Source organism: Sarcophilus harrisii, chromosome 2 (assembly GCF_902635505.1).
Source record: "Sarcophilus harrisii chromosome 2, mSarHar1.11, whole genome shotgun sequence".
NCBI lineage: Eukaryota > Metazoa > Chordata > Mammalia > Dasyuromorphia > Dasyuridae > Sarcophilus > Sarcophilus harrisii.
In genome coordinates this window covers 570,532,333-570,557,712 of record NC_045427.1, presented here as the reverse complement: position 1 = coordinate 570,557,712, position 25,380 = coordinate 570,532,333, and the positions used below count along the sequence as shown (strand labels likewise).

At 35.6% G+C, this 25,380-nt stretch overlaps 1 protein-coding gene and 1 long non-coding RNA gene across 2 annotated transcripts in view; both read right to left on the bottom strand.

Moving 5' to 3' along the window:
* The window catches only part of VWA2 (von Willebrand factor A domain containing 2), a 50,277-nt gene extending 46,719 nt beyond the window's left edge, over positions 1 to 3,558 (bottom strand). Inside the window, exon 1 of the mRNA XM_003755372.2 lies at positions 3,531 to 3,558. The gene's annotated coding sequence lies outside the window, so the exon portion shown is untranslated. The remainder of the gene's footprint in view (positions 1 to 3,530) is intronic.
* Positions 3,559 to 3,605: 47 nt separating this feature from the next.
* Positions 3,606 to 7,620, bottom strand: LOC116421896. Its single transcript, XR_004232485.1, has 3 exons — positions 6,881 to 7,620; positions 6,610 to 6,759; positions 3,606 to 3,636 (listed from the first exon to the last, which is right to left on the bottom strand). It is a non-coding gene; the product is annotated as an uncharacterized LOC116421896 (long non-coding RNA).
* Positions 7,621 to 25,380: the final 17,760 nt, after the last annotated feature.

The window sequence follows — 25,380 nt, the reverse complement described above, 5'->3', positions numbered from 1 at the left end:
GCTTCAAACACACCTTCTCCCTATCTCCATCAATTCGTTGTGGTAACAGCTTAGGTAAGACCTTCTCTCATTTACCTACAGTTCAGAGTGGCTTCTCCTTCATATGTTCTGATAGCACTTTATATGGCTCCTCCCTTTGCCTTTATCATACTTACTTGGGTATCGTCCCCATTAGGTTTGAAGTTTTTTTTTGAGGGCAGGGATCATTGTTAATTTTTTTTCTTGTACTTCCCCTTTCCTCCTCCCCATAACTAGGTAGATAGTTAATGTTTGTCAAATTACAATTGTTGAATTAATGAAATGGAGGAGTCACTCACAAGAATTAGCATACTGAAATGAAAGATTAATATTTTCATTCAGCAATTCCACGCATAAGATCATGCATTACAAGTTCATTAAACTTTTAAATTCTATTATCAATACAAATAATATGGTAAATCTGACCTAATAGGACTTGTGTAGATTCTTTTTTCTCTTTTGCAAAATGATTCTCTCACTACCCTTTCCTCAAACTCTTTAAAATAATGATACTAGAAATCCTTTTGAAACCCAGTTCTCTCTAAGAAAAGAAAAAAGGAGATACCACAGAAAAATCTTTTAAAATGTATGAATTTGCTTTGGCTAAAAGCCAAGTTTAAATTGAAATGGGACAATAACAGCTGGAAGATGATGCCCAGTTAGAAATCAGCTACCTTGCATGCAGATACTCCATTTGGCAGATTTCCACCCTGCTCTAGTCCTGCCAAAAACTCCAATGCCTTAGTCACAGAACTCTAAAAGATTAACACACACACTGAATTTTTTAACAAGGCAGGGAACAGTGATCTGCTTGGAAAGGGCAGGAAGCTGATCTCTATTTTCCACCAACAATTTGCTTTTCAAGATGATATGGAGTTGATTCACTTCAATAGAAATCATTACTCTTGTCACTCTGGTGGTGATAAGAAGAAAAAGCACTCAGAAATAAGATGACTGGTGTCCTAATTTCAAGTCTCAGCTCTGCCACTTAATATCCACAAGACTCTGGCCAAATTATTCTCTTTGGACTCATTTTCCTTATTTATAGCATGACTGGTATGGAAAATCTTTAAGATCCTTTTTCAACTCTAAAATTTTACATTTCTATGAAGCATTATTTTTATTCTTTGGAAAAAATAAATAGAACACTATCCTCATAATTTCTCTTTTTGTTGTTGTTAGTCATTTCAGTTGTGTCCTGTACTTTGTTTCTTCTCTTGGGATATTCTTGGCAAAGTTATTGATACAATATGCCATTTCCTTTTTCGGCTATTTTATAGATGAGGAAACTATGGGAACAGGGTAAAGTGACATATCCAGGTTCACATAGCTAGTAAGCATCTGAAGCCACATTTGAACTCAGGAAGATGAGTCTTCCTAATTTTGGCCTGGCACTTTATTTACTGCCCCAAGTTGCCTCAGTTTCCCTTTTCTCTGTCCTTAAGAATGTCTACTTCAAACAAGGTTGGCTGAGACTAGGACTGAAGATGGGCAGATCAATTCTTCAATAAAAATCTGAATTTTGAATCCATTGCAGTGTTTAGCATTTCCTGTGACACAGGATGAAACAAAGGCAGAATAACAGCCCCTTTTGAAAAAGATGGATTTAACTGGCAAACACTCAAGGATATTTGGAAGCTTAATACATGCCTTCTAATCTGTGAAAGGAGATAAAATTGAAGGGAACAGGTACAGGAAGGATTTTAAAAGAAAGATAGAGATAAAACTGGAAACCACTTTCATCGTCTTAAAAATTTAAGGGGGAAAAAAGCCAGTCCCAACCCCAAAATCTTAGATCACATTTTGGCAATATTCTCTGAGGCAGGAGGATAGTAATCTGAGCTATCTATATGGAATAGTCAATGCCTTAATAGGGAGCCTTGAAAATCAGGACAGAACCCAAGGTTAGGATCTTCAATCAAGCTCTCTCCCTTAACAATTAGTCTTGTATCCTCCAGCAGGAAGCTTTTCACTCTTGGCTTCATTTCAAGTAGCCAGGGGAGGTAGAATAGAATTTGTAAAATAAGATCTTGGGCCTTTTCAGTACCATAGTGGCTAATAAGTAAGAATTAAGAGAGTAAGAAGGACCCCCTCTCCTTTATATCCAAACCTGTACAACTTGAGGAAAACAACTAGGCAAACAATACAAATAGGAGACTGTAGGCTTATTTTTGTAAACCTTTGTATGTGCTGACTAGATGATTTCCAGCTAAGAAGGGTCTCAATGTTGGTTACTTGAAACCAAATTCCTTTCTATGTGTGTGTATATGTGTTTTAATGTTGTAGCATTACTCACAATTACAATTTTTGGAGGTAATACAGTAGGGAGACAATGAAGTAGGGTGGAAAGGCCAGTGGATGGCAAATTAAGAAACCTTAGTCTAGAAATCCTTTTTAATAAGATCCCAATAGAATCCTAATAGAATAGAATACATAAAGGCAAAGATCATTTCTAGTTTTTGTCTTTTTATTCCTAGAACGATGCCTGGAACACAGTAGGTGTTTAATGAATGGCTGAATTGAAGTGAGATCTACAGTTAGACCTTTTACATCAATTTTCGTGTGGCAAAACGATAAATATAGTAAATATTTATATTGTAAATTTATACTAAAAATGGTAAAACAATATAGTATGGTAAAATATACTATCTGTCTTCTTTACTCTAGTAGCTCCCTATTCTATCCAGAAATACATTTTAAAATCCTGTTTGGTTTTTAAAGTCCTTCACAATCTGCTTTCAGTCTTGTTCTCTTTTTTTGTATTCTACAATCCAGAGATGTAGGTCCTCTTGCTGTTCCTCAAACACAAGACTCCATGTTCTTTCTATTTCCCAAATCAGTTCTTTTTTTTTTTTTTTTTTTTTTTTTTTTGCTGTCCCTGGTACCTAGAATGCCTTTCTTCTATGATAGACTTAGAGTTCCTTTGGAGTAAAATTGTCTTTTGCCTTTCTTTGTATCCCTAGTTCTTAGCATAGTGTTTGGCACATAGCAGCTACTTAATTAATGTTTGTTGACTGACTCCTCATGTTCCTTAAAGACTCAAATCCATTCAGAAAAACCTGGAAATTCTTACACAAACTGACAAAAGTGAAGTGAGACACCCAGGAGAACATTGTACCCAGTATACTGTATGATGATCAACTGTGAATGATTTAGCTATTTTCTGCAATACAAAGCTCCAAGACAATTTCAAAGGATTCATGATGACGAATGCTATTCACACCCAGGGAAAGAACTGATAGAGAATGAAGGCCGAATGAAACATACTATTTTTCCACTTTATTTTTGTGGGTTTTTTTTTTGGGGGGGGGTCCGTCTTCTTTTACATGATTAATATGGAAATGTTTACATGATTGCACATGTATAACCTATATTAAATTGCTTACCATCTCAGAGAGGGGATGGGGAAAGAAGAGGAGAAAATGTGGAATTCAAAATTTTTTTTAAAATTGTCTTTTTTCCCCCCTTTCTTTTTTTCTTTTTGCTGAGGCAATTGGGGTTAAGTGACTTACCCAGGGTTACACAGCAAGGACTTGTTAAGTGTCTGAGATTGTATTTGAACTCAGGTTTTCCTAACTTCAAGGTTGGTGCTGTATCCACTGCATCATCTAGCTTCCCCTAAAAAAAAAAAAATTGTCTGTACATGTAATTGGGGGAAAATATAATTTAAAAAAAGACAACTCAAATCCTTTCTTCTCCAAGAGACCTGTCCATTTTCCTCTCCCTTCCTCAGTCCTTGTCTTTGAGATTACCTCCCATTTACACTGTATATAACTTATATGTACATAATTGTTCCCATGTTGCATGTCCCATAAAATGTGAGCTCCTAAAGAATAAAAATGGTTTTCTTGTGTTTCTTTGAATCCCCAGTACTTAGCACAGTGTCTGACATATAAAACTTAAGAAATGATTGTTGACTAACTTAAGGAACTTCCCAGAATGTAACATGTAAAGTTATAGCAAATTAATTTTTCGTACGTGTGAAAGAATACAAGATTTTTAAATGTGACCAAAGGGGAAAAGAAGCTTGATTTTTTTAATGCCTATTTAGTCATAGTTATCCAACCAGCCTGGTTTGCTGGTGAATTCTTCTGACCATAGTTGGAACAATAAGCATAGTTGTCTATTTATTGCCTTTTGGCTAAAAAACATTTTCCTAGTAGGTTATGAGAGACAGGGATATAATGTCAGTTGAATATAAGTTCATTGAGGGTAGGGGCAATCTCATTTACGTATTTGGATTCACAGTACAGTGCCTGGCACATAGTATTTAAAAAATGTTTGTATTTGACTGCTGGCTGCTTTGTTGGGAAATAGCAAACCTTTAGTGAAGTCATTCAAAGTCAAGGGTCACAGAATTTTAGGGGCTAGACCTTTGAGATAGTTAATATAGTCTGTCTAAACAAATAAAAACTGGGGTGTAATTTTTGATAATGACTACTGGCTTCTATTGAATGATTTCCTAGCTTTGATTTAATTTGTTAATTTTCTAGGATTTTAAACAACAAGTTTAGCAAAATTCAGAAAATAAACCCAATGTTTAAAACTGGTCTCTTAAACAGGAAAGCATATTATGAATTAACATTTTCACTAACTTGGGTCAACAAGACGCTGAGATCTGAGATGACAGACAATCATTTGGAAAGAAAAATTGAAGCTAAAGAAAATACCAAGTTTTACTATAATGGACACACAAAAATAATTAAAATGTGTTTATAATTATTTTAATGAAGGCATTTAAATGAAGGAATACAATATTTTTCTTCAATTTAATAAACATTTATTTAGAGGTTACTACTACATTGGAGGCATTCTCCGAGGTACTTGGGATACAAGAATTTTAAAAAAATGAGAACTCCCACAAACTTATATAATTGCACTTAATTCTCTATGTGTATATATTAGTTTTAATAAATGAGAAGGAATGTGATTTTTTTTTGTGTTTCCAAACATACATATTTTGGAGATAATACAAAAGATAATTTGCATCATATATGACTTAAATCCTTCACTTCTAAGCTGATCCAGGTCCTTTTTTTTTAACTTTTTTTTTCACTGTCTTAAAAATTTTTTACACTTAAGGGGGAAAATGAGTAAACTGAGGCCCAAAGAGCTTTAGACAATCCATCAACCAGTGTTATTAAGCTCCTACTACTGTGTGCCAGCCATTGTCCTAAATACCAAATAGATAAACAATTTGATACATAAATACATAGATAAATACAGATAGATAGTCTCTATCCTCAAGGACTTTACAGATTAAGTGATTTACTGGAGGTCTGAAAGATAGCTAATGACAGAACCAGTGCTAGATTCCAGGATTCCTGACTTCTAGATCAGAATTTTTTCCCTGAAAACTGGGAGAGAAAGAGGGGCTGAGAAAACAACTCCAGACACAGAACCAAGTAGGTCTGAAAATGAAAAAAAAATTTTTTTTCATTTTCAACTGCATATTTCCAGTGTTATTTCAGTATCCACCTAATCCCTGAAGACAAAATTTAAAAATTGTTTAGAAGTTCTAGACAAACAAAACTAAATTGTACAGGGAACACTGGACTAGAAACAGAGCATGGAGTGCCTCTATCCCTTGTACCTCCTAATTGTCTGACCCTAGGGCAAGGTACTTAGCTAACTTCTCTGGGCCTCAGTTTTTTCATCTGTCACACAGAAGAGCACTTGATTAGAGACTGACTCTTTCATTTCTATGAAATCATAATTATGTCATGCAAAGAAAAAGCTGTTACAAAAACAGGATTCAAAGAAATATCAATCTCCAATTCAAACAAAACACTTTTTCCCTAGATTTTTATCCCAAGTTATCCCAATTCCCAAGATTTTTATCTTGCACAGTAAATATGAGCCTCTCATTATTAAAGTAACAACAACAAGCAAAATACAATAGTAAAAAAAAATGTCCTTATGAAAAATTCCTGGATCATAACGTATGGAATATAACTCATTTTGTATAGTATGCATTCTCTTATTTGGTAATAATCATATTTATATTTTAGTTTTCAAAAGTGCTTTCCTCACAACAAACCTGTGAAGTAAATTCGTTTATATAGTTTTACTGTTTATAAAGCACTTTCACATTTGATCCTCAAGACAACTCGGTCTTAGGTATTTACCTATTCATGTACAAGGAAACTGAGGCTGAAGGAAGTGATTTAATTTGTCCAAAGCTCACAGCATTTAAAAGTGGCATAGCTGGGACCCAAGTCTAGGTCTTTTGCTTGCAGTCTCAGAGCGTTTTCCAATGAAACATGCTGCACAATTTACTAATCAAAGTTGTCAGTTTTTTTTTTTTTAATTAACTCATGTGCATAAATGCTACGAGAAGATCGAGGAAAACCATCAAGATCTGCCTGTATTTCAATTAACAAAGGGCCTGAGTGCTCTTTCTTCCACTTTTGCCTGAAGTCGGGGATTTTTGAACAATGAGCAACTTTTTGCCTTCCAAATTCAGCTGCAGGCGGTTTAAGAGACAGAGTAGCATCACAGCTGTGTGAAACTGACCTCCTTCCCCAGCGTGGGGGCCTCGGTTTATATATGAAGATATTAGAGTACAGTCATAAACCTCGCAATTGTTACCTTCCAGCACCTTATGAAAAGAGACCTTCCCTGCTTGCCGCGCTCCCCGCTCCCCGGAGAACACTCCGTCGGCTCTTCCTTATCAAAGCCAAGTTTAAGGGTTTCCGATGCAGGGGACCCTCAGAGCAAATCCAAGTTAAGAGGTTATCACTAGAGGTAAAGGAAAAGAGAGAATCGAACAGCTGTAATTTACCTGTACAAAGAATTCGTTTCCAAATTCGAATAGCTCACGAACAGCCCTAGCTCAGAGACTCTCTCCACTCACACCTACCTTAGGCCACTCCAAGCGCCGGCCGGAGGGGGACCCGACGCCACCGTTACAGCTAGATCTCTTCACGTGTACCTTCGGGCTCCCCGGAGAGAGCTCGACTACGAGAGACAAACAACCTCTTAATTTCGTCCTCCAGAAAAGCCCGGGGGATGTAGGGGTAGGAGTGTCGCCCCGGGATCCTTCCACCTTGCCTCACTAGGGATGCCTTCCCCAGGAATGGATTCTTGGGCGGTGAGGATCCGTTTCCCCCGAGCGAGCAGAAGCGGCTGCAGGTTCCCTCTCTCCTTCCTTTTCAGGTGAGAAGAAAGCTGTCCTTCCTATTCCCCACCCCCTCTTGGTGGGGCTCGCTCCTTCTCTTTCCCCCTCCTCCGAGAAAAGGGAGGGGTGTGTTGGGAGGCGGAGCAGGAGATCGCAAGCTTCCCCTCCTCTGGCTGAGTTCATCTGTCCCGCTCAGGTAGGACGGGTTGACAATCCGAGCTTGTGGGTAGAGGCGGGGATCTAGTTCCTCCTCAGTCAAACAAAGACATCCTCATTCGGGCACCTAGTCCCTCTCTCCTCAATCCCCAGGTAGAAAAATGTTCGCATTCGACCCCCTTCACTCGTGGGCCCTCCACTGCAGTACTCCCCCGTCCCCTCCTTTTTTTTTTTTTCTTTTCTTTTTTGTTGTTGGAGAACTGGGGATGGGGTGGGGTTTAGAGGAATGAGAGGTAATTCATCCTATTCGGATTGCAAATAACTTTCCCCGCCTCCTTTCCATTTTCACCAACTAGAAGCTTCCTTTCCTGCCGCGGACTTTTGTCTACAATTAGCAAGCCAATTCTCTTTCGTGCGGTCACCGAGGTGGGAGGGGAACTTCTCCGGGGCCCTGGAGTTGTGACTTGGACCCCAATTACTTACAGGTCTAGCCACGCTTAAGGAGCGCTTTCCTTTCTACTCCACATCCATCTATGACTCCTCTAGTTTCTTTGGTAGGCACTATAGGTACCTGGTGGTTCTAAGGGTGCTAAGTTTATGAACTGAGTGTGACACCCCGGTGTTTTTGTTTATTTTTTACTATCTCTCTCTCAAAGTTTTTGAAACTGTCTTCGTTTGTGGGCCGGGCAAGCTACCATTTAGTCATTCTAGGATGACTTTTTTTCCCTTAGAAAGCCTTAAATCAAGAAAGCATGAGATCCTTTGGGGGTCAAATTCTCCGTCTCGGCAGATAATGTGGATTCCCTTTACTCTGCATCATTTCTGGCTAGAGAATTGTCAATGATAATTGGCAAGGAATGGTCGTTCACCGCTCTTCCTTCACCCCCAGTTTAAATCACCGATACCAAGTAGACCTACAGGCAGCAATAAAATATTGAGCTATATAACATATTTTTGCCAGCTGTGATTTCAGGTGCAGCATATTTAAATAGTTCTTGAGCCTTCAGGATGCTCCAAGAAATGCGGAATCCTTCCATTCACTAGAATCTTACAAATGTGATTGTGGGAAGCAAGGTAATGAATTGTGTGTAGCTTCTACTCTCCCAAAGGTAGCCACACAGATCTAACTTTCTCTCTTTGGCTTTCCCTTAGCATATCCCTGAGGCACAGTATCATTGCTATCCCTTTGAGGAAACATTTTTCTTCACACATCGTGAAAAGGGAAAATGTTTAAGGTGTACCATAACTTCAGAAAAATTAATTCCCAGATAGCTTGTAAATTCTTTTCCCATCAGTACTTCTAAGGTGAATTTGTTTTGTTCTAGTCTAGATCCATGTTTTCTTTGTTTTTGAGAAGCAATAAAAATATGAATCAATAACTTCCTCATCTACAGTTCTGAAGCACTAACCAGGGAATTGCCCCGTAGAAAATATATACATATGTGTGCTTCTGTTTATATTTGTACGTAAAGGTAATTTTTACAATCTGTTTTTCTCTCTCCTCTGTCATCTTCCAGTCTTTTCTTGACTGCATAAGAAGTGCTTAGATCAGCAATGCTATGGTTAACCTTTCTTTCCTCTATGAAACAAATAGAAAGCAAATCACTTCTTTTTTTCATCTGAGGCAGTCGGGATTAAGTATCTTTCCAGAGTCACACAGCTATTAAGTGTCAAGTGATTGAGAACTAGATTCCTTTGGATTCCAGGGCTGATAATGGGTCACTAGCTGTCCCAGCAAATTACTCTTTTTTTTTTTTTTTTAATTAAAGCTTTTTTTATTTTTCAAAGCATATGCATGAACAATTCTTCAACATTAGCCCTTCAAAACCCTGTGCTCCAATTTTCTCCTCCTTTCCCTACGCCCTCCTCTAGATGGCAAGTACTCCAATATATGTTAAATATGGTAGAAATATATGTTAAATCCAATGTATGTATACATATTTATACAATTATGGTGCCACACAAGAAAAAAAAAAAAAAAGAGAAGCAAAATAAAGTGCAAGCAAGCAATAAGAAGAGTGAAAATGCTATGTAATGAACCATACTCGGTTCCCACATTCTCTCTCTGGATATAGATGGCTCTCTTCATCACTGAACAATTGGAACTGGTTTGAATCATCTTATTGTTGAAGAGAGCCATGTCCATTGTTGAAAGAGCCATTGTATAATCTTGTTGTTGCCATATATAATGATCTCCTGGTTCTACTCATTTCACTTAGCATCAGTTCACGTAAGTCTCTCCAGGCCTCTCTGAAATCATCCTGTTGGTTGTTTCTTATAAACTGTGCATACCCTTTGATCCAGCAGTGTTACTACTGGGATTATATCCAAAAGAGATTATAAAGAAGGGAAAGGGACCTGTATGTGCACGAATGTTTGTGGCAGCCCTTTTTGTAGTGGCTAGAAACTGGAAACTGAATGGATGTCCATCAGTTGGAGAATGGCTGAATAAATTGTGGTATATGAATATTATGGAATATTACTGTTCTGTAAGAAATGACCAACAGGATGATTTCAGAAAGGCCTGGAGAGACTTACACGAACTGATGCTGAGTGAAATGAGCAGGACCAGGAGATCATTATATACTTCAACAACAATACTAGATGATGACCAGTTCTGATGGATCAGGCCATCCTCAGCAACGAGATCAACCAAATCATTTCTAATGGAGCAGTAATGAACTGAACTAGCTATGCCCAGAAAAAGAACTCTGGGAGATGACTAAAAACCATTACATTGAATTCCCAATCCCTATATTTATGCACACCTGCATTTTTGATTTCCTTCACAAGCTAATTGTACAATATTTCAGAGTCTGATTCTTTTTGTACAGCAAAATAACGTTTTGGTCATGTATACTTATTGTGTATCTAAGTTATATTTTAATATATTTAACATCTACTGATCATCCTGCCATCTGGGGGAGGGGGTGGGGGGGTAAGAGGTAAAAAATTGGAACAAGAGGTTTGGCAATTGTTAATGCTGTAAAGTTACCCATGCATATATCCTGTAAAAAGGCTATTAAAAAAAAACAATATTATTCTATACCATTCATATACCATAATTTATTCAGCCATTCTCCAATTGATGGGCATCCATTCAGTTTCCAGTTTCTTGCCACTACAAAAAGGGCTGCCACAAACATTTTCCCAGCAAATTATTCTTTAAAAAATATGGATCAAGAAACAGGCTTGTTTCTTCTGCAAGTGAGAGAACCAGCAGGAGTGGACAGGAAAATGTAAATTTACCAGTTCTGGATCTAGGAGCATGAATGACTTAAGTCATATTTATCTAACATTCCCTCTATCTTCCACATAGCTTGGTTACTATCTTTTTCTTTTGTCTTCAACATTCACCTCTCCCTCCCTCCCTCCTCTTTTTTCATCAAGTCTTCTTATCTCTTTGTCTGTTATAACTGATCCATCTCATGTGACCTTTTCAAGGTAGAGTTCTTTATCCTCAGCTTCAACCTTGTGGCTTTCCAGGAACTCAAGCAGATAAATATTGGAGTATATATACAAGTCAAAAAGATATGAAAACAAGCATTTTTGGAAAATTAAATGCTTAGGCACTATGCTAAGAGCTAAATAGAAAGATAGTTCCTGCCTTCAATAACTTACATTATAATGGGGAAAGAAAACACATTAAAAATAAAAGCAGATGGGAAAACTGGAAATTAGTATGGCAGAAATTAGGCATGGATTCACACTTAACATTGTACATCAAGATAAGATCAAAATGGGTCCATGATTTAGGCATAAAGAACGAAATTATAAATAAATTAGAGGAACATAGGATAGTTTACCTCTCAGACTTGTAGAAGAAGAAGGAATGTGTGACCAAAGAACTAGAGATCATTATTGATCACAAAATAGAAAATTTTCATTATATCAAACTTAAAAACCTTTGTACAAACAAAACTAATGCAAACAAGATTAGAAGGGAAGCAACAAACTGGGAAAATATTTCTACGGTTAAAGGTTCTGATTAAAGGCCACATTTCCAAAATATATAGAGAATTGACTCTAATTTATAAGAAATCAAGCCATTCTCCAATTGATAAATGGTCAAAGAATATGACCAGACAATTTTCAGATGATGAAATTGAAACTATTTCCACTCATATTGAAAGTGTTCCAAGTCACTATTGATCAGAGAAATGCAAATTAAGACAACTCTGAGATACCACTACACACCTGTCAGATTGGCTAAGATGACAGGAAAAAATAATGATGAATGTTGGAGGGGATGCGGGAAAACTGGGACACTGATACATTGTTGGTGGAACTGTGAAATGAATCCAACCATTATGGAGAACAATCTGGAATTATGCCCCAAAAGTTATCAAACTGTGCATACCCTTTGATCCAGCAGTGCTATCACTGGACTTATACCCCAAAGAGATACTAAAGAAGGGAAAGGGACCTGTATATGCCAAAATGTTTGTCAGCCCTTTTCATAGTGGCTAGAAACTGGAAAATGAATGGATGCTCATCAATTGGAGAATGGTTGGATAAATTGTAGTATATGAATGTTATGGAATATTATTGTTCTCTAAGAAATGACCAGCAGGGATGATAGTCTTAGACAGAGAGGCTTGGAAAAACTTACATGAACTGATGCTGAGTGAAATGAGCAGAACTAGGAGATCATTATATACTTCAACAACAATACTGTATGAGGATGTATTCTGATGGAAGTGGATTTCTTTGACAAAGAGAAGATCTAATTCAGTTCCAATTGGTCAATGATGGACAGAATCAGCTACACTTAGAGAAGGAACACTGCGAAATGAGTGTGAACTGTTTACATTTTTGTTTTTCTTCCCAGGTTATTTTTGCCTTCTGGATCCAAATCTTCTTGTGCAACAAGAGGACTGTTTGATTCTGCACACATATATTGTATCTAGGATATACTGTAACATATTTAACGTGTATAAGACTGTCTGCCATCTAGGGGAGGGATGGAGGGAGGGAAGGGAAGAGTCAGAACAGAGGTGAGGGTAAGGGATAATGTTGTAAAAAATTACCCATGTATATGTTCTGTCAATAAAAGTTATAATAATAAAAAAATAAAAGCAGAAAAGGGGTGGGAGGCAGAAAAGATGAGGGCATTGTAGACAAAGCTGGGGAGGGTCAGGAATGCAGCATAAGATATGGAGGTTCTGGAGGGTGTTAGCAAATCAGAGAAAGATGTCACAAGGGATGAGGATAGTTCCAAAGTGTTTCATTGTTTGAGAAAGTACCAGAGAGGAATATAAACCATGAGATGACAGAGGTCTCCAACAATGTCCTGTTACATTTTAAATAAGGGGATTAGATTATATAGCCTCTAAGGTTTCTTTTACCTTTATATGTGTGATCCCCTGATTATACACATTCATGAACCTTTAAAGTTGGACAGAAGCCACTAGACAAGGTGCATGGGAGATTAAAGAATGAAATCAGTCCTGACTCCCAACATGTTCAAAACAATGCGAAAAATTGTTTTCTTTCCTTTTATATCCACTCTTATCAAATGCCCTTTTTTTTTTTTTTTTTTTTTTTTTTTTTTTGAGCTCACCACCCTTCTATGATGAACCTAGGTTCACAACCTCATATTCAGTCTCAACTCCTGACTTTTTCCTCCAAATCCAGTTAGGTTGTCAAGTCTTTTTGTTTCTATCATCTCCGTATAATCTCAAATCCTGTCTAAAATATTCCTCCACAGTATTAGTATTCTTTGTGTATTGTTTTCTGCTATTAGAATATTAATTCCTCAACTCTTTTTATGTTTTATTCCCAGGACAGTCACTGGCCCATAGAAAGCACTTAATAAATGATTTTCATTCTATTACATTCTCTCCACATTCAAAATTACTACACTCATTCAAGCTTTCATTCCTCTAATTTGGACTGTTAAATGCCTTCTAATAGGTTTTCCTGGCTTCAGTCTCTTTCCTCTTCAATCTATCTTCTCGATAGCTGTAAAATTCATATTCTAAAAGCACCTATCATTCTGCTGCTCAATAAACTCTAGTGGCTTTGTTACCTCTAGGATAAAACATGAGTTTCTGCTTAGTATAGAAAGTCTTCCATAACTTAGCTCCAGCCTACCTTTTCAGGCTTACTATTTGTAACTCTTTTATATGAATTCATGTTCAACCAAACTTTTTCTTTGGCTGTTCCTCACATATTACATATCTTCTCCTTTCTTATATTAGTTGTCCCCATGCCTGAAATTCACTCTTTACTAACCTCAGAATCTCTAGTTTCCTTTAAAGCTCTGTCCAACTGCTTTTACTATTTGAAGCTGTTATTAATGCACTCTTTTCCAGAGTCTAATACTTACCACCTCCAAATTACTTAGTATTTATACTTATTTTCTATCTACTTAATGTGTGCATTTGTTTCCTTAACAGAACACAAGTTCCTTGAGGGAAAGGAATATTTCATTTAAGCTTGTCTAGAATTCCTCTCTTTTTGCTGTACTGAACATATAGTAAAACATTTTAATTACACACTTAGCACAGTGTTTGGCACATAGTATGATATAAATGCTAGCTATTATTATTAAATTCTCACTAGTGGATTAATGGTCAGTGATAAGACAAAGTGCATGTGGCTTTGGATTTTGAGGACTGTTTATACTGGTGAAGTACAGACCACAGAAGGTAGGAAAATGAATCTAGTACAGAGATAAGGACCTAGGAAGCACTGAGGGATGGAGTGCCTGGAAGTCATGGTGATAACAAAAGAGGTATAAGAAAAAAATAGAATGATAGTAGGTTATGTTCTAATAAGAATTTCAGAATTCTTGAGCTGGACATTTTATGGGCTAGGAGGCTCATATGTTTAATGAATATTAGCATGATTGGTTGGTAATGAGGATGTGGATATAGAGCAAATCAAATGGGAAAAGACTGGAATAAAGCTTAGAGAGTGATGGAGACATCTTTGACCTTGGCTGTCTTAAAATTTAAGTTCTAGAAGAAACCAGACAATCAGAAAGCAAGGTTGAGGGCAGCTATCTCATTTCACAGATGAGACACAGAAGTTATGATTTGTCCAGGGTCATACTCTATATAGGTATCAAAGGCAGAATTTGAATTCATGTCTTCTTGATTACATTCAGTACCCTAAGCATTATACCACACTGCCTCAATAAAAGAAAGCTTCTTGAATGTTAGGAATCTTGCCCTAGGGCAAGATGCAGTGTACTAGATCTTAGATTAGGTTATTATAGAAGGTTTGTACAAACTCATTCTCTTTTGATTTAGTTGAAGAATATTATCTATTCAGGATGGAGATGACCAAATATCTAATTCCTGCTTATGTTCACTGAAAAACAGCCAAGTGAACACAAACGAAGTGGTAAACATAAAGGCACATTAGTGCAATTTAATATTTATATATTTAAGAAAGTGAGTCAGTGCTAACATTTCTCCTTTAGTTTTATAATAGGTAAATGAAGAAATTTGTTTTTAGTCCTGGACCCACCTCCTTAGCCCTACCAAAGGACCTAAATTTAAATATTTTGATGCTTTCTGTAGTTAAAAAAAAAAAAAAACCCAGTATTGGAACATTTTCCATTTTTCTCCCCCCACCAAAAAAAAAAAATTGAAAATGCTTATTTACTTGTATGAATACTCAACAGAATGGTGAGTCCCTAGTCCTCAATGGGGGGAGGGGGAGAGAGGGAGAGGAAGGCTATTGTGCTACAAATTTTAGGTCTTTTCCAAAGCAGTTGATTAAACATTAACTCCTCTTAAGCCTGATAGCCTCCAATGAAATAAGAACCACTTAATGTATTTTTAAGGTCTACTTGTGGAAGGGAATAGTTGGCCTTTGACCAACTGATTTCCACAACCACCATTACAATCACCCTTCTTCCAACATGTAAATGCATAAAAAAGACTACATGAATTATCACCTTAATTTTTTTATGGGAGTATTGAGGGACATTTAAAAAGACAAAACAACTCACAGTAAGAAAGGATTTTTAGCAAATTGAATATTAGAATTCCTAAATCCAATTTAATATTAAGGCAAAATATTTTAGGAAGGAATAAACCTTCCAAGTTATAGTGGAATTCAAAAGAAAATTATTTTATGGCTGTTAATTTTGCACACAATTTCATAAGAATCAATCAACAAGTATTTATTAAGTGCTCACCAGACACTTTCCTAGGTGCTTGGGATACAAAGTCAAAAATGAAAGCCCTTGACTTTAAGAAGTTTCAAAAAGATTTAAAAGTACATAGATGCAAGAGAATGGGGAGAAGGGAAAGAAGTAGAAACCTATTGGGGGAATCTCCCAAGTGGGTAAAAACTCTTATAATGTTACTTGAACTGAGCTTTGAAGGAAACTAGCTATGCTAACATGTGAAATTAAGATAGGAGTATCCCAGCATATGTAAAAGCACTAAGACAATATGTAAGGCTAGCAAGTATGCCAGTTTGATTGGATGGGAATAAAGTGTAAAAAGTGTGGAAAGGTAAACTAGAGTCAAATTACAAAGGGCTTTAAATAAATTGATCTTAGAAGTGACATGAAGCCATTGGTACTTACTGAGCAAGTATATTTTTTTTTCAAATCTCAAGGATTTGTTCTTTCTTCTAGAAGACTGAATGAGCACTGGGGTATATTTCTGCATCAAACTCTTGTATTTTTACCATTTGACAATTTCAAAAATGTGAAGTTTAAATGATGCCTGTTCCCTTTATTTGAGTAGACCCCCGATTCTATATATTAAGCCCCTACACTATTTCTCCCCCTTGTCTTATCCCTGAAACCCTCTTCCTTATCTGACTCTTTAAAATTGAAAAACAAAAGAAAAACAAAACAAAGCAGAACATTGTCATGTACCCATCAGAATGTCAGGGAGGATTCAAAATATATAACAATGAATTTCCAGTTCAAGAAAAGATATGTAATAGAAGAAGAAATTCTATGCATGAAGGTCCATCTTTTCTTTGATTCCTTGTAGGCTGTTCTTTTGTCCTCTGCTGAACACTATTTTTTAATATATTTTATTTTTTCCCCTTTCATTATTCTCCCTCATATCCCTGAAGCACACTACAGTTAAGTACAGATATATTTGACACATACATACCATCCACAGACCCACACACATATACATACATCTCTATATATACATACATAGTTACATGCATACATATCTACACATAGACATATATATATATATATATATATATATATATATATATATATATATACACACACACACACACACATACAAAAACACAGACATTTATCCATATTTAAAAAAGCATCAAAACTATATTAGTACAGCTGGCATATAATGTAAATTTTTCTTGATTGAATCTTTGTAAGATCAATGATTACTAGTCATACTTTTTTTCCCTAATAAATTCGACTCCTGATCGAATTTTAAAATTTTAGTATTTATGTATATCTCTTCTTTCCTATTCCTGCCTTTTTACTTTCTGTTCCTTAACTTGCCTTGTATTACTTAACCTCCCCCTACTCATGGATTCCCTCCCTTATTTTCTTCTTCCACCCTTTGCTTCCCCCTCCACCTATTCCTTCCCCCCCTAATTTTTTATAATTTTGGAGGGTGTTATATCCTTTATCTGTAGTGATGCCAATTTAACCCATTCCCAATGTAAGATTTTCAGAACTATGAGCCCTCTTCCCCGCCCTAATGCCTCTGTGTCCATTCTTCCTCTGCTATTTGTATAAATCTTTCTTTTAAGCTACCCAATAACTGATGTCATTCTTAAATATATGGTATACATTTCCATGTAAAAAGCTAAGGTTCTTAAAGTTTCTTAAAATTAATCTTGGATATTGGCTCTTCTACGTTAAATTTTCTATTGACTTTTGGTTTGGTTAATAGAAAGTCTGAAAATCTCCAAGTTCATTGAATGTCCATTTTTTAAGTTAAATATTATGGATAATTTTGCTGGATATCACATTTTTAGCTATAGGTCTAGTTGTTTTGATTGCTATTATATATGCTTTCAGGACCTGCAGTCTTTTATTATGGCTGCTGATAAACCCAATCTGTACAATTCTAATTGTAGCACTAGCGTATTTGAATTTTTTTTTGTTTCTTGCAAAATTTTTTGATCTGGGGGTTTCAAAATTTGACAATAATATTCCTATGTGTTTTCCACAAAAGGATCTCTTTGAGGTAGTGAAAGATGGTTTTTTTTGTTTTGTTTTGTTTTTTCTATTTCTGCTTTCCCCTCATGTTCTATAACTCTAGGATGGTTCCTTATACTATTTTTTGCATTATTGTGTCAAGACATTTTTTGGTTACAACTTTCAGGTAGGCCAATTGCTCAATATATTTTCTTTTGATCTGTTCTCCACATCTGTTGTTTTTCTTACGTTTCACATTGTTGTATTTTTTCATTCTTTATACTGTTATTTCTTGATCTCTTATAGCTTCATTGGCTTCCCCTTGCCCAGTTCTAATTTTCAAAGAGTTATTTTCATCCTTAAGATTATGTATCTACTTTTCTAATTGGATAACTTTTTCATAATCTTATTTTGTTTTTTTTCTCAATGTCTTTCATTTGATTTTTAAATTCTTTTTTGAGTTCTACAAATTCTCTCTGGGCAGGGAGCCATCTAATGTTACTCTTTGGGATAGAAGCAGCTTTTATTTTTACTTGTGTTCTCCTCTGAAGATGAGCCCCAGTCTTCCTTACTCCCTAAGTAAGTTTCTATGGTTGGGTTTTTTTGTTGTTGTTGTTGGATCATGCATACATACATACATACACACACACACATACACAACACACACACATACATATACATATATATATTTATTTAATGAGAAGTATGTGTAAGCATCTCTAATTGTGGGGTGGGGGGGTGCCTCTAGCTTCACTTCAGCTTACCCCTCTGATCTGGAACTCCAAACCAAGAACTCCCCACTCTTGCAAGTGCAGCCAGCAGCATCCTTGCCCTGCTGCCTCTGCACTCCCAGAGTACTGGCTTCTTCCTGCCTAGGGTTTTGTCTCTGCAGCACAGCAGGTCCAGGCATTTTTGATCTCTCAGACTCTCAGACTCAGAACCTGACTCCATGCAGGGTCCAAGAAATGAAAGTCTCTGTGGTTCCTGCTGAGGCTCCAGCCACACTTATCTCACCCCAGAGGTACCCTGTAGAGTTAGCTTGGAAATGTTTACACTTCATATGGGTTAATCTCTGGTTTAGAGTCTTTCTTCTGATGATCTTGGGTTGTGACAAGAGGACCCCTTGTTCTGCCAAGTACTCTTTTCATCAGTCTTTGTTTGTCCTGAGGTACAATTTTTTCTGTTTGTGGGGGAAATCTGAAGAGCTTGAAATTTACTGACCTGTTCCACCATCTTGCCACAATCCTCCCTCCCCATATTACTTTTTAATATGTATCTTGGAACTGGAAACCAAGTGGATGCCTATCCATTAGAGAACGGCTGAATAAGTTATGGTATCTGTGAGTGTGATAAAATATTATTGTTCTATAAGAAATGATCAGAAGGATGATTTCAGAGAGGCCTGGAGAGACTTACATGAACTGATGCTAAATGAATTGAGTAAAATCAGATTATACATGGCAACAGCAAGATTATACAATGATCAATTCTGATGGACGTGGCTCTTTTCAACATGAGGCGATTCAGGTCAGTTCTAATGGTCTTGTGATGGAGAGCCATTTGTATCAAGAGAGAGGACTATGGAGACAGAGTATGGATGGCAACTTCTTTATTGTTGTTTGCTTGTATTTTGTTTTCTTTCTCATTTTTTTCTTTTTGATCTGATTTTTCTTGTGCACCATGATATATGTGGAACTAGGTATAGAAGAATTGCACATGTTTAACATAATATTAGATTACTTGCTGTCTAGAGGAGGAGCTGGGGGAAAGGAAGAAAAATTTGGAGCACAAGGTTTTGCAAGGGTGAATGTTGAAAACTGCAAATAAAAAAGCTATTATTTAACATGTCTCTATTCTCCTTTGTATTTTTAAAATTCTACTCAACCTCTGGTCTTTTGATCAGGAATGCTTGGAAGTCTTCTATTCATTAAAGGGATAAGGAAAAGCAAATAGGAAGAACCAAGAGAAAGCACTGCCATGAAAAACCAAAAACAGGGTATCCAGAAAGAATGCACTCATTTTAAATGCATGAATATCAGCATATGACATTTATCACATTCCCACTACTGTTACTGAAATGGGAGTACCATAGATGAAGGGAATAATACAAAGATATTTCAGCATCTTTGGATGATTTTTATAATAGATAATGTAAGCAAATCTAATATATTGCAATTTGAATTTATAAAAATGAGGAAATACAGAATTTTGTTTTATAAAAACAAACAGGATTTCTACAAGTTCTAAGTTTTTCTTATGCATTTGAAATAATTTAGAATAACTGATTATTCTGAATTTATAGTTTTTCAAAAATACTTCTCTAAGTCAATCATACAAGGTCATTAACTCTACTTCCATGATTTGGAAATCTACTACAGAGATTAAAAAAAAAAACTCAACCAACTTTATCATTAAAATCACTGCTAAAATTACCGAATGATAATCACTGAAATATTCATCCTACTCTCATCCTACTCATAGTCTCAATTCCATAATATTTGAAATCTTTAAAAAAGATTTATTGTAAATGATATTAAATATCAACACAGGCTGTTGCACTGAAACTACATTGAAATAAATGAATTTCATTGTGTAAAATATATTTTTTTAATTATCTCCTCTCTTACTCCATTGCATTTTTTATCCAGTCATCTTTTTCTTCATAGTACAGTATTCTTGTTTTTTTTCTTTCTTGCTCTGTATTATTTTAAAAGTTCTTCTATGTCTTTGTATTTCTTATACTTCATTTTAATTAGATTATAATATATCACAATATTAACATATCATAGTTGTTTTTAGTTTTCACTTCTACTGTTGGACATTTAAATTGCTTTTAATTTTTTGCAATTTCAGAAAAAATTAAAATGCTTTAAAAGATCTTGGAGAGCTCTTTAATTAAAAAAAATTAAGGATAGTCCTAACTGTAATTATTGCATCAAACTGTGTTTTCTTTATAACTCAAATTACTAAGATGATTATGGTGGGGTTTGCAGTTCCTTCAACAGTGTCTGTTTCTCAAAACCCCACCAACATTGAGTGCTATTTTATTTTTTTCCAATTTGATATATTCATAATATTAGTAGCATGGACATGTCTTAGTTAGAATGAAGATAAGAATTTTATTTTAAACAAATTTAACTATCTCTTTTCTTTCGAAAATTATCTTCACACACTTTGAATATTTTATCCTCTCTGACCTAGGAATTGCCTTTGTAAAATATTTTACATGTTCTTATGTTTTACATTATCAACTTTAAGTCATATCTAATCTAATCATGATTGTTTTGTTGTTGTCATTTTATAGAAATTTATGTCTGATGTATTGGCATGTTTCCTTGCCTTGTCCTCAATAGGGAATCTTCTGTCCATACTGAAATGCTTTTTTTAATTTAAAAAAAAATTTCTAACATGATTTTTATTATCTCTAAAAAGTCCATTATCCATTTGGAATTCAATAAGGTATGTTGTACATTATATAAACATAAATCAAAGGTTCTAAAACTGTGGCAGTTTTAGATCCTTGTGGTAGTCTGGTGAAGCCTTTGCATAAAGGTATTTTTAAATGCATGAAACATGTAGAATTACAAAAGAAACCAAAAGGAAATGTAATTTTTTCCCCATCCAAGTTCAAACCTCCTCTTGAAATCTATGAGTACTTAAACATATTTCTTATTTGATTCTGTGGGGTTCTCTAAGTATACCATCATATCATCTGCAGTGATAATTTGGTTTCCTCATTACCTACTCTAATTCCTTTAATCACTTTTTCTTCTCTTATTGCCAAGGCTAGCATTTCTAATACAATATTGAATAGCAATGGTGATAGGGGGAAACTTTGTTTCACTCCTGATCTTATTGGGAATGGTTCCAGTTTATCCCCATTACATATGACGCTTACTGATGGTTTTAAATAAATGCTACTATTTTAAGGAAAAAATCCATTTATTCCTATAATCTCTAGTGCTTAAGTTTTTCAAACAAGAAAAAGAAATCTTTCTTCAGGTTTTAAGGTAATAAAAAAAAAACCCACTAATCTTTTATCTAGAGTTGGTCATCAATTATCTTTATTCTCTTTTACTTCACTATTAGATAGTTTTGATAATTGTTTTGTAATGTTTCAGTGTCTGAATGAGACTACCTTAATCAATGTTTTCTCCCCCAGCATCTCCCTTGATATTTCCTGCCCACTTGCTTTTCTTCACATTTCATTATGATTTTTATCTTGTTCTATGAAGTCCCTTGATAATGCTTCCTCCCCCTCCCCCCCAAAAAAAGAGATAAGAACCATATATAGATGATATATGGAACTCCCGAAGAAATTCCCTGACAGATAAATACCTGTTTGTTTTATCATTTCAGGGAGTTTTCTGGACTAGTGAAAGGCTAAATGATTTGTGCAGTGGCATTAAGCTAGGGGCTATCTGAGATAGAACTTTAAAAACTCAGGTTTTGCTGACAGGCTAATTCTCTATATGCCATGACTATTATATAAAATATGTAAATTAATTGTGAAAATATCCTATTGTATCATCTATTTCATTCATAAATATTTGCTTGCCCCTTCCACTACTTAATTCTTCTAGTATTTCAGTCAGAGGATGTTGTCTGTCTCTCTAAATATATCGAGGCAAGCAGGGAGAAGGCACGGATATATCGGTTTAGCTTCTGGGAGATTGTCCAGTAAGAAATCCAAGTTATGTCAAACCTCTGAGACACACCCTCGAGCAGTCTCACCTTGCCATACCCTGTCAGAAATTCTAGTCATGTCCCTGAGGTAAAGTTTTCCCTGTAAAATCTACTTATGGGCTATCCCATGGCTGCTGCCTTCCTTTAGGTCAGCCTGCCATGACACTGCTTTGTGGAATCTTTTCCCTTCTCCTGTGCCACGTGGTATCTCTCTCCCAACTCCATTTATTCTCTTTCTAACTAGGGGATTAAGTCCTTTCAGGATTTAGCCTACTAGCTAGACATGCCCCAACCTCATGGGGTGCTCTCTTTCTATTGGCAATTGCGAGTTCCACCGAGGAACTGGTCTTTCATATGTTCTCCCATTCTACCATATCTAACATTTCCAGTATCTATTACATCCCTTCATTTTGTCATGTAACATCTTCCCTAAATAAATACCTTTTGCCAAAGAGAATGGCCACTGTGAATTCTTCACAAGAATGAACCCCATTTTTAGTGCCTCCCATCATGTGGTATCTACATCACCCACATCACCATTTGGCCAATTGTTTTTAATTATGTTTTCTTGATCCACATTGATACTAAGAATTTGGTTGTTTTTTATAAATTAATCTTGCATTCTATAATCTTGCTTTTTAATTTGGGTGAAATATTTACTAAAGTAAAATAAAAAGTAAAGTAAAAAAAAATTACTTTATTTAAATAAACTTCCTGAAAGTATTTCAGTCTTTAATTTCTAGCATTAATGCTTCTATTATTTTTTTCCTGTTGTATTTACAATTGCTTATATTGACAAAAAACTAACACATAGTAAAAATATTTGTATATTTAGTATACATTTTAATGCCTTCCTACAACAATGTAAACTTCTGAAGATTATACATACTAAAATATGAGGTGTGTGGACTTATTTTTAAAAACATATTTTTGATAAACAAAATTTATTTCCTTTGTAATCCCATGTGTTTTATGTATTCATAAATGTTATTCTGACAAGGGGTCACATAGGTTTCACCAGACTGCCAAAGATATTCATAATGCCCAAAAGATTAGGAATGAGTTCACTAAAGCTTTACTAATACTACAAATATTAAAAGTAGACTACAGAATTATTGCATTTACTTTAGACTGCTTTTCACATGTGTGACTGAGTAAGTAATGTCTGTGGGCCTTACTTTCCAAATCGGGGGAAAAAAGGATTGGATCAGTCTCTCATGGTTCCTTCTTTAACTCCTTAAAACATCTTCCATCTTGAGAAGAATGAAATCTTATAATTACTCTAAGGCAAGAGAATGAAAAACATGAGCAAAGAGAAGGGGTGGACAAGAAAAAGAGGTGTCCCCAAAATACAAAAAATCCAAATACATAAAGCAAACTAAAAGATGAATATGTTCTGGGAAATCTGAACAGAAATTATTGACAAGCCAGAGGTGGAGGTTGAGATAAAAGGACAACAAACAATGCATATTAAATGAAAATGAAAGCACCAAAGAAAACATAAAGGGCCTAATTCCATAGCTCCAGCCAGATAATCCAGATCTGAGAAAGGACTTTGGTTTTAAATTGGAGAACAATGTAACTCCTTTTCATAAGGAAGTTTGAGATTAATAGGCTGACTGGGAATAGAATGCGAGGGGAAAAAATTCCACCCAGTTCTTAAAAGTGAGATTTACAATTTATTTTAATTGAATTTAGTACAGTATACTTTGTTTTGGGGGCATGTTTATATGTATGTTATATACACATACATGTGTATATACACATATATGCTTTCCATAAGACAATACTAAAACCAAAACATACTGTAAAAGCCTCTAAGTTAAAATGAATTTTTATGTATTTCATTTTTTAATAGAGTTTACTGTGTGGGATGGGGTGCAAGAGCCCCCTTATCCAAATTGACTACAGGGAGGCTGTCTCCAGATACAAACAGAAAGCCTTTATTTAGTTCTTGCAAGGAGCAAGGAGCACATTCACTAGGCAAGGTAGTTGGCTGTGGCCCAGTGCAGAGGCAGAGGCTGGGTTATATCACTAAAAAACCATGGGTCCACTCTTTACCTACTGATTTTTTAATTCACTTGATGGACTAAATTCTTCAGGAACACGGAAGAGGGCTATCGACCAATGGATAACAATGCTTTCTGTCTCACAGGGATCCCGCGTCTTCCTGAAACTTAAGCCTAGGGTCTGCTTTATTTTACCCTATAGTTTCTGACATATCTTCATTTGTTTCATTCACTACACCCAGCAGGTCTGGGGTTGGAAAGGTCTAACTTCAAATCCAGCTTCAGACACTAGCTGTGCTGAGCACAGGGGCAGGGAGCCTTTTTTTTTTTTTTTCTGTCCAGGACATTGATAATGTCATTCATGGGTCTACAAAATCAATAATTTATAGGGCTCAAGCAGGGGAGATGGTTGTCTGGGTGCTGTAGCAAATGGTTTCATGGCCAGGCGCTCCCCATAGCTGGTCCAGAAGGTGGCTGGGTGGCTCCAAGAACTGGGCCTGGAGTCAGAAGGACTTGAATTCAAATGTAGTCTCAGACACACACTAGCTATGAGACTCTAAACAAGTCCTGTAACCTCATTGCCTCAATTAATTGAGAAGGAAATGGCAAACTATTTCTTTACCAAGAGAACCCCATGGACAAAGAATCAGACACAACTGAGCAAAGAATAAACAAAAATATTGAGCAGATAAAAATTCAAATCCAACTTTTTAACAAGTTTTTTAAAAATAGAAATCCTGACAACCATAAAAATAAGCAATAGATGGATGGATTAGTTCAATTATAATGGAAAAAATTAGCAGCAACTAATTAACAATCAATTTGGAATTTCTTGCTATTGCTAGTAACTTTTCATTAAAATCTATTTTATTGGCTGTAGTAGTATGCTAGATTAGTCACTATAATAATAGCAAGCATTTACATGGCACCTTAAAGTTTACTTAGCGCTTTACATGTTCTCTCACATAAAATGGATCTAGTCTCCTTTCTAAGAGAGGCATTCTTAACTATTTTTTTTTTTGTCATAGACCTCTTTAGAAATCTGATAAAATATAAGGATTCATTCTCAATAATGTTTTCAAATATGCCAAATTAGAGGTTAGGGAAAATAAAAAGTTTTTTTTTTTTCCTATTCAAATAAATGGAAATCTATCCACTGACTCCAGGTTAAGAATCCCTGCCTTCTAGACTCAAAAATCTAAATTAATTATAAATTAAATTTATTCCTTCAGTTATTCAAAGACACCTCATCTGTGAATCATCTAATGAGGTACAGTGAG